The sequence below is a fragment of the Canis lupus genome, chromosome 18 (assembly GCF_011100685.1).
Source record: "Canis lupus familiaris isolate Mischka breed German Shepherd chromosome 18, alternate assembly UU_Cfam_GSD_1.0, whole genome shotgun sequence".
Taxonomy (NCBI): domain Eukaryota; kingdom Metazoa; phylum Chordata; class Mammalia; order Carnivora; family Canidae; genus Canis; species Canis lupus.
Window position 1 is genome coordinate 41,727,641 of NC_049239.1, and position 13,210 is coordinate 41,740,850.

Consider the following 13,210-nt stretch of genomic DNA (forward strand, 5'->3'; position numbering starts at 1 on the left):
CAAAAGACAGAAGCATGGCCAGACACCCTGCACCCCAGGAGGAACAGCGCAAGTCCGTGCCATGGAGGTCCATAGCTTTTGGTCTTGAAACTCCCTTACATGCCTGAGATAAAAACACTCAGTCACAGACCAGGTGAACACAGAGTTCTGACAGAAACTGGGATAAAAGAGTGACTAATCGATTCTCTGTGAGGGCTTACTGGAATTGGGGGCAGGAATTTTCAGCTCTGGAGCAAGAGAGAGGGCACAGCCATATTCATCCTGCCCATCAGTGCTGAAATCCTTCAGGGAGAAACAAGAAATAGGCTCTCAATTCTATGGTCAATCTTCAACAAAGCAGGAAGAATATCCAAGGGAGGAAAGACAGTCTTTTCAACAAATGGTGGGAAAATTGGGCCACATACAGAAGAATGAAACTGAAACACTTTGTCACACCATACCCAAAAATAAATTTAAAACAAATGAAAGTTTTAAATTTAAAACTAAATAAATGTGAGACAGGAATCTATCAAATCCTAGAGGAGATCACAGGCAGCAACCTCTTTGACATTGACTGCATCAACTTCTTGTTAGACACAGCAAGGGAAATAAAAGCAAAAAAAAAAAAAAATTACCTAACAACAACAACAACAACAAACTATTGGGAGTTCATCAAGATTGAAAGCTTCTGCAACTGAAGAAAACAATAAAAAAACTGAAAGGCAACATATGGAATGGGAGGTGACCTTCACAAGTGATATATCAGATAAAAGACTAGTTCCAAAATCTACAAAGGACTCATCAAATTGAACACCTAAAAAACAAAAAAAATCAGTAAAGAAGTGGGCAGAAGACAAATAGACATCTCTCCAAAAAAGACAAACAAATGGTTAACAGACCTATGAAAAATATACTCAACATCACTCAGCATCAGGGATATCCAAATCGAAACCACAATAAAACATCATCTCACACTGGTCAAAATGGCTAAAATTAACAACTCAGGAAACAGCAGATGTTGCTGAGGATGTAGAGAAAGGTGAACTCTCTTACACTGTTGGTGGGAATGCAAAATGGTGCAGCCAATCTGGAAAACAGTATGAAGGTCCTTCAAAAAGTTAAAGATACAACTACCCTATGACCCAGCAATTGTACTTGTACTACTAGGTATTTCTCCAAAGAATACAGTCATTTGAAGGGTCAATGACCCCCCCACAATGTTTATAGAAGCAAGATCCACAATAGCCAAAATATGGAAAGGGTCCAGATTTCCATTAACAGATGAATGGATAACGAAGATGTGAGTTTAAAAAAAAAAAAAGATGTGAGTTTTATATATATATTTTATATATATAAATAATATATATATTTTATATATATAAATAAAATAAATATTATATATTTTATATATAAAATAAATATATATTTTATATATATAAAATAAATATTATATATATTTTATATATATAAATAAAATATATATTTATATATAAGTATAATATATATAAATATATATAAACATTTATATATTTATATATAAATAAAACTCACATCTTCTTTATCCATTGTGTGTGTGTATATATATGCATATATATATACACACACACACACACACACACAATGGAATATTACTCAGCCATCAAAAAGAATGAAACGTTGCTATTTGCAGTGATAAGGATGGATCTAGAGGCAAGTATGCTAAGGGAAATATGTCAGTCAGAGAAAGACAAATACCACATGATTTCACTCATAACTAGAATTTAAGAAACAAAAGAAGTGAACACAGGAGAAGAGAAGGAAAAACAAAATAAGATAAAAGCAGAGGGAGGAAAACCATAAGAGACTCTTAACTATAGGAAACTAACTGTGGGTTGGAGGGGAGATAGGTGGGGGGTGGGGTAAGTGGGTGATGGGCATTAAGGAGGGCACTTGAAGTAATGAGCGCTGGTTGTTATATGCAACTGATGAGTCACTAAATTCTACCCCTGAAACTAATAATACATTATATGTTAACAAAATTGATTTAAATTAAAAAAAAATTAAAGTAAAATAAAATTACAAAAATAAGTCTCTTGCAGGAAGCATATAGATAGGTCCTGTTTTGTTTTGTTTTGTTTTTATAGGTCTTGTTTTTTTAATCCATCCTGGTGCCCTATGTCTTTTGATTGGAGCACTTATTCCATTTACATTTAGAATGATTATGATAGATATATATTGAATGCCACTATATTACCTGTAAAGTTGGTGTTTCTGAAGATTTGCTCTGGTCCTTTCTAGTCTTTGTCACTTTCCATCTCTCTTTCCCACTCAGAATCCCCTTTAATATTTCTAACAGGTATGATTTAGTGGTAACAAACTCCCTTAGTTTTTGTCTGGGAAACTATGTCTCCTTCTATTCTGAATGACAGGCTTGTTGGATAAAGTATTCTTGGCCCTATATTTTTCCCATTTGGGATATAGAATATATCATGCCACTCTCTTCCAAGTTTCTGTGGACAGACGTGATGTGAACCTGATCAGTCATCCCTTGTAGTTTAGGGATATCTTTTCCCTTGCTGCTTTCAGGAGCCTTTCAATATTTTGCAAATTTGACTGCAATATGTCTTGGTGTTGGCCTGCTTTTGTTGATGTTGACAGGAGTTCACTATGCTGTCTGGATGCGGTGTGTCTTTCCTCCCCAGGATAGGTACATTACCAGCTATGATGTGCTCAAATAAACCTTCTTCCCTCTTGTTCTCCCTCTTTTTCTTCTGAGACTTCCATGAAATGAATGTTATTATGCTTTAGGAAGTCACTGAGTTTCCTAAGTCCACATTCATAATCCAATAATTTTCTTTCCCTTTTCTTTTCAGCTTCATTATTTTCCATAATTTAGTCTTCTATATCACCAATTCCTTTCTCTGCTTCTCCATTCTTATGGTCATTACATCCAGCCAGTTTTCCATCTTGGTTGTCCCACTTTTTATTTCAGCCTAACTTTTAGTTTTTAGGTCTTTTATCCCTGCAATAAGAGATATTGGTGTCTCTAGTGACTCCTATGCTTTTCTCAAGCCGAAGTAAAAGCCTTATTATTACTGTTTTAAAATCTAGTTCAGGCATATTACTTATATCTGTTTTGGTTGGATCCTTTCCCGTGACTCTTCTTATTCTTTCTATGGATTCCTCTATCTTGACATTTCGTCTAGGTCTCTGTCTTTTGTGTGCTAGAAAGGCCTGTTATGTTTCCTGCTCCTGAGAGAAATGGTTATCCGAGGAAGAGGACATATACTGTCAACAGGCGGACACGTCAGGAAGTGTTTCAGGTGTAGTCTGTCTGCACTGTGCTATTGTGTTCTGACCTCTCTTTCCCTCAGGTGAGTCCTCTGTAGAGTATGTCCTTGAATCCACTGGGCAATGTTTGGACCTTGTCTACCATGTGTTGAGTTTGGCTAGGTATGTTTTGGTCTGCCTATTAAAAGAGGCTAGATCCTTTATCCCCTAGAGCTGGAGCTTTGCAGCACTCTATGGTCATTATATTTGGTGCATGCAGGGGTTTGTGCTGGTCTTTGGTGGGGACACTGATGCTGACTCTCAGACACACTTGCCCAGGGGGAGAAAAAAGCACCTGCAGAGTACAGGGGGATGGGGCTGGTGTAAGCAGTGCAAGTGTCCACTGTGAGTACTGTGTTGATGGGTGTGGGTAAAAATGGCATCAACTGCCTCTCTTGTCCCTCAAGAAGGGGAATTTGCACCCACCACTGTTCAGGAAGCCCTCACAAAAAAATCTCCCCTCATTTGTCTCAGGCTTCCCTCAGGCCCAGGCCTTTACCCTACATCAGAATTATCTGCTCACCCAGCAGCAGAGTGCCCCTGTGTTTTATCTCAGGCATTCTAGCTTGATTTCAAAACTCCAATTGTTAGGAACCTGGCATGGCAGAGTTGTGGTGATCATCTGAGGGAGGGTCTCGCCACACTATGGCTGGTGCCAGTTTGTCCCAGAAGGGCAGTTGCATGAATGCACAAGCCCTTGAAGTTTATGGCAAAGCACAGCAAAAAGCCAGCATCCAAGTTAGCAGGAGTCTTTGCTCCTTTGCTAATGAACTGGGCAGCTCAATGACGCTCTTGGGCTCTCTTGTCCCTGAAGAGGTGTGCCACCTCTCTCAGTGCACTCCAAGAAGGAGAAATGTCTCTGCCAGTGTGACCCAGGTGATCCTTAGATCATACTATTCCCCCTTGAGTCTCTGTCCTCTATAACACAGGAGAACCTTCACACCTTCCAGGTTCCATCCAGCCATATCGCAGACTTCTAAAACTTCAGACTTTGAACTCCACTGCTTGTAAAAACTTACAATAATCAGCCCTTCTCATATTTCCTAATAGTGGTTTGGGGAAAGTATGCAATGCCTTGTGCTCTGTTCTCTCTTTCTCTCCTCCCTCCCTGATCAGGGCTCCCTCCCTTCTACTGGAATGACCATTCTTTTATCCCCCAAATCACATCACATACTTTCCATGATGTGGCCTCTTTTCTCCTCCTGGTTCTGCATTTTTCTCTCAGTACTCAGAACAATTTCCTTGGTGTTCAGATGATTTGATATTTATCAAGTTGTGTTCAAGGCATCAGGCAAGCATATGCTCCTCATAATGCTCCCCCATATTAACTCCCTGTTAAGTTTTTGGTTTTTATTTTATTGTTTTGGGTGGTGGGGAGGGTATTTGAGAGAGAGAGAGAAAGTGGTGATCAGTGGAGTGGCAAGGGGAGAGAAAAAGAGAGAGAACCTTAAGCAGGCTCTATGCTCAACATGGAGCCCAATGTGGGGCTCGACTCACTACCCCTGAGACCGTGACCTGAGCTGAAATCAAGAATCAGATGCTTAACTGACTGAGCCACCCAGGCACCACAACCCCAAGAGGGTTGTTTTGTTTTGTTTTGTTTTGTTTTGTTTTAAGAAAACACATTGAATTTCTGTGTTACCAGTTATAACCCAGAGAGGTTTAAAAAAACAATTCCTTTTACAACAGCATCAAAAAGAAAAAAACACTTAGCAATAAACTTAAAAAGGAGGCAAATGTCTCTTATATTTTAAAACTACACACTGTTGCTAAGAGATATTCTAAAAGACACAAATAAATGGAAAGACTGTAATGAATTGATATGGTTCATGTTATTAAGATGTCAATACTACTTAACATGATCTAAAGATCCAATGCAATCCCTATAAAAATCTTTAAAAAAATTGTTTTTTGCAGAAAAGGAAAAATTCATCCTAAAATTCGGGTCAAAACTCAAGTCATTCCAAGTATCCAAATAACCTTGGAGAAAAAAACAAATAGTTGGACTATATCTAGGTTCTAAAACTTACCACAAAACTATGGTGATCAAAACAGTGTGATATTTTCATAATGACAGCCACAGCAATGGAATAGAATACAGAGCCTAAAAATAAATCTTTACATAGGTGTCCAAATGATTTTCAGTGAATAACAAGAACATTAATAGACCAGGCCAGCGTGTTCAAAAAAAATATGACACTGTGAAACCGAATATCTTCAAAGTACTGAAACTGAACCCTTAACATACATCATATATAAAAATAGACTCAAAATGGATCAAAGACCTAAACTACTGACTAGAACTCTGAAAATATGAGGAGAAAAATTCATAACTTTGGATTTGGCAATGAGTTTGGTATGACACCAAAATCACAGGCAAGAAAAAGACATAAGTTATACTTTATCAAACTTACATACTTTGAACATCAAAAGACACTATTGACAGAGAGAAAAGGCTTCCTACAAATGAGGTAAAATATCTGCAACTGATACATTTGATAAAGTGTTAATATCCAAATTATAGAAAGAACTTCTACATCTCAAAAACACACACACAAAATACCATCTTGATTAAAAATGAGCAAAGAACTTCAATAGATATTTCTCCAAAGAAGATATGTGAATGCCCTATAAGCCCATGAAAAGATGCTCAATGTCACTAATTATTAGAGAAATGCATTTTAAAACCATGATGCAATACTACTTCATATCCAAGCTATGACCATAAAATGCAAAAAAAATAACACATACAAGACATTGGAGAAATTGGAACAAGTGTGCATTGCTGGTGGGAATGTAAAATTATACAGCTGCTAGGAAAAATGTTATGACACTTCCTAAAAAAATTAAGGAAAAGATTATTATATGATCCACAATTCCACTTTGTGCTATTACATAAAATAATGGAAATCATGGTCTCAAACAGATAGTCCCATACCCACTTTCATCGCAGTATTATTCACAAGAGCTAGAAAGTACAAGCAGCCAAAGTGTGCACTGACAGATAAATGTATGAACAGAATGAGATATATGCACACAACGGATTTTTATTTACCCTTAAAAATGAAGGAAATTCTGACACCTGCTAAAACATACATTAACTTACAACTCACCATGCCAAGTGAAGTAAGACAGTCACAAAAAGACAAACATTCTATGATTCCACAGACACAGGTACCTAAAATAGCCAAATCCATAGACTGAAAGAAAACAGAATGATGGTTGTCTAAGGCGCAGAGAGAGGGAATATGGAATTAGTGTTTGATGAGTGTGATATTTCAGTTTGGAAGATGAAAAGGCACTGGACATAGATGGTACTGGTGTTTGCATAACAAACATCAATTAACTTAATTAACCATCATGACAATGTGAAATGACAGCACCACTGAACTACGCATGTAGAAATTTTTATTTGTATCTTACTGCAAGTTAAAAACTACATTTAAAAATTAAGTTGACTTCATTAATAAGTACATGATTTCAATATAAACTGCAATGGCTATTTATCATTGGCTTTAGAGACACCAGTTTAGAAAGTACATATATCATCCAACAACAAAACTGGTAAATTAATCACCAGAGCTGTGTCCTGACACTCTGCATTTTATAAGAACTCTAATTCTCACAGTACATTGAACTTTGACTATCCATTGGACAATAAATGCATAAATCTAAGTGGGATATTTTTACAATAATATAATTTCCTCCCTGGACCGTTCCTCACAGTACCTAGATGTCAAAATAAGCATACATTGGACAAATAGTGTTCATGTGCCCCTGTACAGAAATTCTTTTCTCTTTTCCATTTAGCAGACAACTTTATAAAGTTGTGGATATCTCTCAAAGTTAACATTTTTACCTCAGTACTTCCTCTTGGCATTTTTCACTTCCAAATTTCTGAATGTGCAAGTTTTAAGTTCAACAAGAGAGTTACCATGGTATAAGATACAGCCAAAGCTTGCTCAGTGGAGAAGATGATGCTTGGGTACAAATATATAAATATTCAGGACACAATGCTAAGACCACCACAATGACATGAGAGACAAAGGTAGACATGACTTTGTGTCTGCCTTATGACCTACAGGTCCTCAGGGAGCATATGAACCAGTTAGGAGACCATCAAGAGGAAAATGTTCACAGGCAGATGAACGCACATTTGACAGCAACAAAGAGACCAAGGGTATGAGTGTCAATGCTGATGGCTTTCAACCAAGGATTTACATCCCACACAAATGGTCTATGACATTAGAGCCACACACAGGCAGCCACAGTGACGAGGACCTGAGTGGTCGCAAGGACAAAGCCTCTAGCACATGCCACCTGAAAGACAAAGCTGTATCCCTGTCACTCATGATCATTTGATACTACAGGGATTTTCAGATGTCCACATGGGTGCTCAGCAAAGACTTCAGTTATGCACTTCTTGAAAAAGATGGTTTTTCTTACTACAAAATGCCAAATAGCGTTTCAGGGGTCATGGATGAAGAGCAACAGATATCTGGAAGGGCTGAGCCACACAGGCAGGAGTTAAGCAGTACCCAAGCTTATGAAAGATGACTTGTTGAATCAAAGATCCACTTATGGATAACAGGTCCCAGTACTCAAAAGCAGTAAACTTAAATTAATTGAATCTTAAATTAATCTTCTTAATCTGAAAATGAATCTTCTTTAAAGTAATAACTGACTTTTGTTTGTAACTAAATTATCTTAAACTCATTTTAGCTGACAACTTATTTTAATGCTAAATTTATTTATCTTATCTCAATGTAAACTCATTATTTTATTTCAAGTTTGAATTTGAAACATAAATATGCAAGACTAGGCATAAATCTGAAGAAGATCAGAAATGAGAGGCTGCTAGCCTCATCACATGTCAGAATATCTTATATATGAAAGCAATTTTATTGTGTATCAACTGGGACATGAATAGAAATCAATGAAAGAGAACTTAAACTTAAATGGGATCCAAGTAAGTATGGACCTTTAGAAGATAATAGGATTTCAAGTCAATGGCAAGAAGAGAATTAAGTAACTATTTTTACAAACCTTAAAATTTAGAAAACCAACTAAAAATCCATGTTTTTAATGCCTATATCAAAATAAATTCCAGATGGAGCAAAAGTTTAATAGATACATGACCTCAAAAGAGCTTTAAAATCAAATGCTAAAAAAACAGTGAAGAATATTTCGGTATGAATAAAGTGGGAAAAGTGTTGTTGAGCAAGTCATAAACACCAAAATTAGTATTAAATTCATAAAAACGTTGTTTACATGCCAAAAGCATTCTATACAGTATACAAGTACTAAAAACACATCACAAGCCAAAAAAACAATTACACAACAGTAACAGAGACGATTTCTTTAGTGTGTAACCAACTCACTAATATCAGTATGGAAAAGATCAACAATTACATGAAACAGATAAAAGATTTTAATACACAATTCACAGAAAAAGAAATACAAATCATACTAAGCATATGAAAAGATACTCAAATTCAATACTATGTGGAAGACTGCAATTTATTCAGATTGCCTTATGCCATTAATATTCATAAGGTAGTTGTCGTTGAGGATGTGAAGAGAAGTATTCTCATAGAATGTGACAGCAGGATAGCTGTTAGTACAATCTCAAAGATGACGGTTTGGCAATAACTATGAAATTCGACATTTAACTCAAATACATGACTTATTGACTCAAATACATGTAACAACAATTCCTCTCCTAGGAACACGTGCTTGCACGTATTCATAAAAATACGATTGTAAAATTCTTGGTCATAGAAAAAAGTAATAATATGAACAGGAATGGATACATTTATTGTGGTACATATTTATAAGCGAGTAATATGGAGTACAAGAAAAACTAAGAGATCTACATGGTCTGGTGTGGGATATCTTCAAGATGTCACAAAAGATTTCACTTCCATGTGGAATATAATCAACAATCCAAAACAAGCAAAGAACAAAACCAGACCCAGAAGGGGAGGAGGGCGGGGGGTGGGAGTAAATGGGTGACAGGCACTGGGGGTTATTCTGTATGTTGGTAAATTGAACACCAATAAAAAATAAATTAAAAAAAACCAGACTCATAAATATAGAGAACAAATTGGCAGCTGCCACAAGGGAGGGAGTAGAGGGATAGGCGAAATAGGTGAAGGGCTGAAAGATACAACGTTCTGGGAATAAAATAAATAACTCACAAGAATGAAAAGTACAGCTTAGGGAATATACTCAATAATATTATAGTAACTTTGATGGTAACAGATTGAAGCTACACTTTTCATGATTAGTATTTCCTAAAGTACTTTTTTTTTTTTTAACTGTGTCCCAGGCTTCTTTATTTAAAAACAAAGTGATAAGTGATGTGAGGATTAAAAACAAGAGCATCCTTGAACTTTACGTTCCCTCCAACCAGTTCCCCCCAAACTCTGTTCCCACACCCATTGTGGTGCCAAACCCTTTCTACAGTGAATGGAGAACTTTAATCCCAAAGCCCTGGTACTAACCCTAGGTTCTCATTCCCTAGCTCTTCCCCTTCCTCTGCTCCCATCCCTGGGAAGAGCTGGCACCTCAGTTTCAACACAAGGGAGAGACCAGAGCGGTGACAGACACAGAGGGAAGGAAAGGCTTCGCCCTCAGAGAGAGGGACCAAGTAGCCCAGAGTAGTAAAGTGGGGGTCCCCATAGCCTGGGGTACCACAAAGGGGTCCTGGTGCCAGAGGGAAGGATACTGGTGCTCCTGAGAAAAGAGACCCAGCAGCCTCAAAGTCCTCTCCTTGCCATTAGTCACTATTAATTGCAGAAATAAGTTTGGACCACATCCTTTACACGCCCAAGCTGCGGGCCTGATCGGAAGCACAGTGGCTTTCCAGCCCTGCAGGAACATGTTCTCCAGGTTACCTCACTCGGTTCTCCATCCTTGTTCACTTCCTCTTTGCAGCCTGCACAAGGATCCCTGCTTTGTGCCTCTCCTGCAGATCTTCATTGTTGTCAGCTTCCACCACCCACTTCTGCAGCAGGGACCACAGCTTACACGTGTTCTAGAAACCAGGCCGCTGAGCCTCAAAGGGACAGAGATGGCTGTTTGGAGAACCTTCCCAAAGAGAATCTGCAAGGTGAGCCCCATATCAGCCTGAGTATATCCTAGAGTGATCCGCTTCTGCTTCAGGGGCTTGGCAAATTGTTCCAGCTCTTTCTGCAGTGCTTTGCTGTCCTGGGGCTCCTTGGGGTTTTGCTCCAGTTTTTCCTTATCTGGCTTCACAGATGGGTCAGCACTCTGCCCAGGGAAGGCATCCCCCGAGCTGGCTCTACACCTCGGAACATGGCTAGCCCTTCCACTGAGAGGTCTCCAAACTGCCTTGGAACACTTGCCCCAATCCAATCTAAGTCCTCAGTATGCTCTTCCCTGCAGAATTCATATGGTAGGCAGGCATAGGGGAATCCCCCACACCTCAGCATCTGGCCCAATCCCCCAGCCCAATTCCTGACCCTCCAGGAGGGTAGTGGATGTTCAGTCAGGTCTGAGGATTAACCCAGTGGTGTTCAGCTCTCCCAGCCCATCGCCTCCACCTCCACACTCCCATGGGTGCAAGAAAGCCAGGACATCCTGCTGTGGGGAACAGAGGCACCCCAAGACTGGGGACCTAGAAAAACGAGGGCTCTCCTAGGGATTGCTCAACACCTCTCTCCCTCTTTAATCCCACCTGCTACTATACATACATAATTGATGAATCACAATGATATACATCCAAACTGGTGTAATATTGTATGTCAATTATCCTTCAATTAAAATAGTAAAAATAAATAAACAAAACTATCAAAAAATTAAGTTTATTTCTAAAAAGAAGTTCTATAGGCAAGCAAACATTTACATACACAAAGACCCATATGCAGATATTGAATACATTAGCATTTGTAAAGATTATTACCTGATGAGTTTAAAGACAGAGATCAAGGACTGCTTCAGGGGACAAGAATTAGAAACTATGCTGAGAATTAAACAGCATCTAAACTTTATCTATTTTGTAAGGTTTTCATTATTACTATTTATTATCTATTACACTTCAATTTGTAGACTAATACTAGTCTAATACTAAAGTATTAGTCTCAATATTTTTATATTAAGCAACCAAAAATTAATAAAGAAAAGTCTATATAGCATTAAGTATTTCAAATAACATAATAAAAATAAGAAACTTAACTGATACAATCTGACTAAAAATAATACTGTCTCAGAAAAAAATGTTTTTAAAAAATCGTTAAGTGATTAAAAATTAGTGTAATCATTTTAAAATTTCCTCACTAATTTATTACCTATTATGGGTTCCTTGCTATAAAGGCATTACATATTCCTAAGTGAAGAGATTGATAAGCTGTTATGGAGCTTACGTTCTAGTCACAAAGCATTTTGTTATTATACACAATCATCCTGTTCATACTTTAATTATAATCCACTTAAATCCTTTCAAAAAAGGAAGTCAAGAGAGTTCTGCCTTCCAAAGATAAGGACCCTAAAGTCAAATAATTCTTTTCATGGTAAATAATATACTTATTTACTAAGAGATATGATGTTTCTTCCCCAGAGCTGCTTCATGGCATTTGTCATCTCAGAATTTCTCAGAGTGTAGATCAGTGGGTTCAGCATGGGGGTTATGACTGTATAAAACACACTCAGGGATTTGTCAATGGGGAAGGTCTTAGCAGGTCTTGCATACATGAAAATACATGGAACAAAGAAGAAGACCACCACAGTGATGTGGGAGCCACAGGTCTGGAGGGCTTTCCGCTTCCCCTCTGGACTAAGGTTCTTTAGAGAGTGCAAGATGACACCATAAGAGATGAGCAAGAGCACAAACACAATAGTGCAGATCACTCCTCCGTTGGCTACAACTAACAGCCCAATGACATATGTGTCAGTACAGACCAGTTTCAATAAAGGGTACATGTCACACAAAAAATGGTCAATGACATTGGGCCCACAGAATGGGAGCCCATAAATAGTGCTAAGTTGAATTACTGAATGCAGAAAACCTCCAACCCAGGATACCACAAGCAGCACAACACACACCCATTGCCTCATGATAACCAAATAATGCAAGGGCTTACAGATGGCCACATAGCGGTCATAGGCCATCACCAGCAGAAGAAAGACCTCTGATCCACCAAAAAAGTGCTCTGTTAATAGCTGAGTCATACAAGATTGAAAGGATATGGTATTTTCCCCAAACAACAAGTCTGAAATCAATCTGGGAGAAATAGATGAGGAATAAATGACGTCCATAAATGATAAACTAGCAAGAAAAAAGTACATAGGTGACTTCAGGGTCTTACTGACAGTTACAGTCACCACAATGAGCAAGTTGCCCACCACAGTCAAAATATACAAGAGTAAGAATATAACAAAAAGGACCTTCTGTTCCTTTGGATTCTGTGTGAGGCCCAAGAGGACAAAGTAAGTTACATTGCTCCTTGGTTCCATCTAGTCTGCATAGGAGCTGACTTCTCATATTAGAAACCAGTGATCTACAAAACAAGGGAGAAAATATTTAAATGCATTATAAGATTACTCTTTCATTGACTCATTCCATTAAAAGATTGTGGAAGGAGTAACTGTTAATGTCACATGTGTCACAGATGTTGTGATTTCCAAGTTGAATGAGCTATGTTCTAACACTCAGTGATAGAATACGTAATAATCATCAATGCAGTAAGTGCCACTATAAAAATGACTGCACAATGCAAATGTCACAAGGGACTTGTCAACTAAACATCAATCAAAGAAAGCTTCCCAGAGGAAGCAATGCTTTAGCTGACTTTCAAAGAAACAGTAGAAGGACAAGGAAAGAGGGCAAGGGAATTCCATGAAGGGAATATAAGGGAAGGGAGAAGAAATGTGTGGGAAATATCAGAAAGGGAGACAGAAC

At 38.0% G+C, this 13,210-nt stretch overlaps 2 pseudogenes; both read right to left on the reverse strand.

Annotated features, from left to right (window-relative positions):
• Nucleotides 1-10,079: 10,079 nt before the first annotated feature.
• LOC119864301 lies at nucleotides 10,080-10,870 on the reverse strand (annotated as a pseudogene).
• Nucleotides 11,836-12,765, reverse strand: OR4A47EP (olfactory receptor family 4 subfamily A member 47E, pseudogene; annotated as a pseudogene).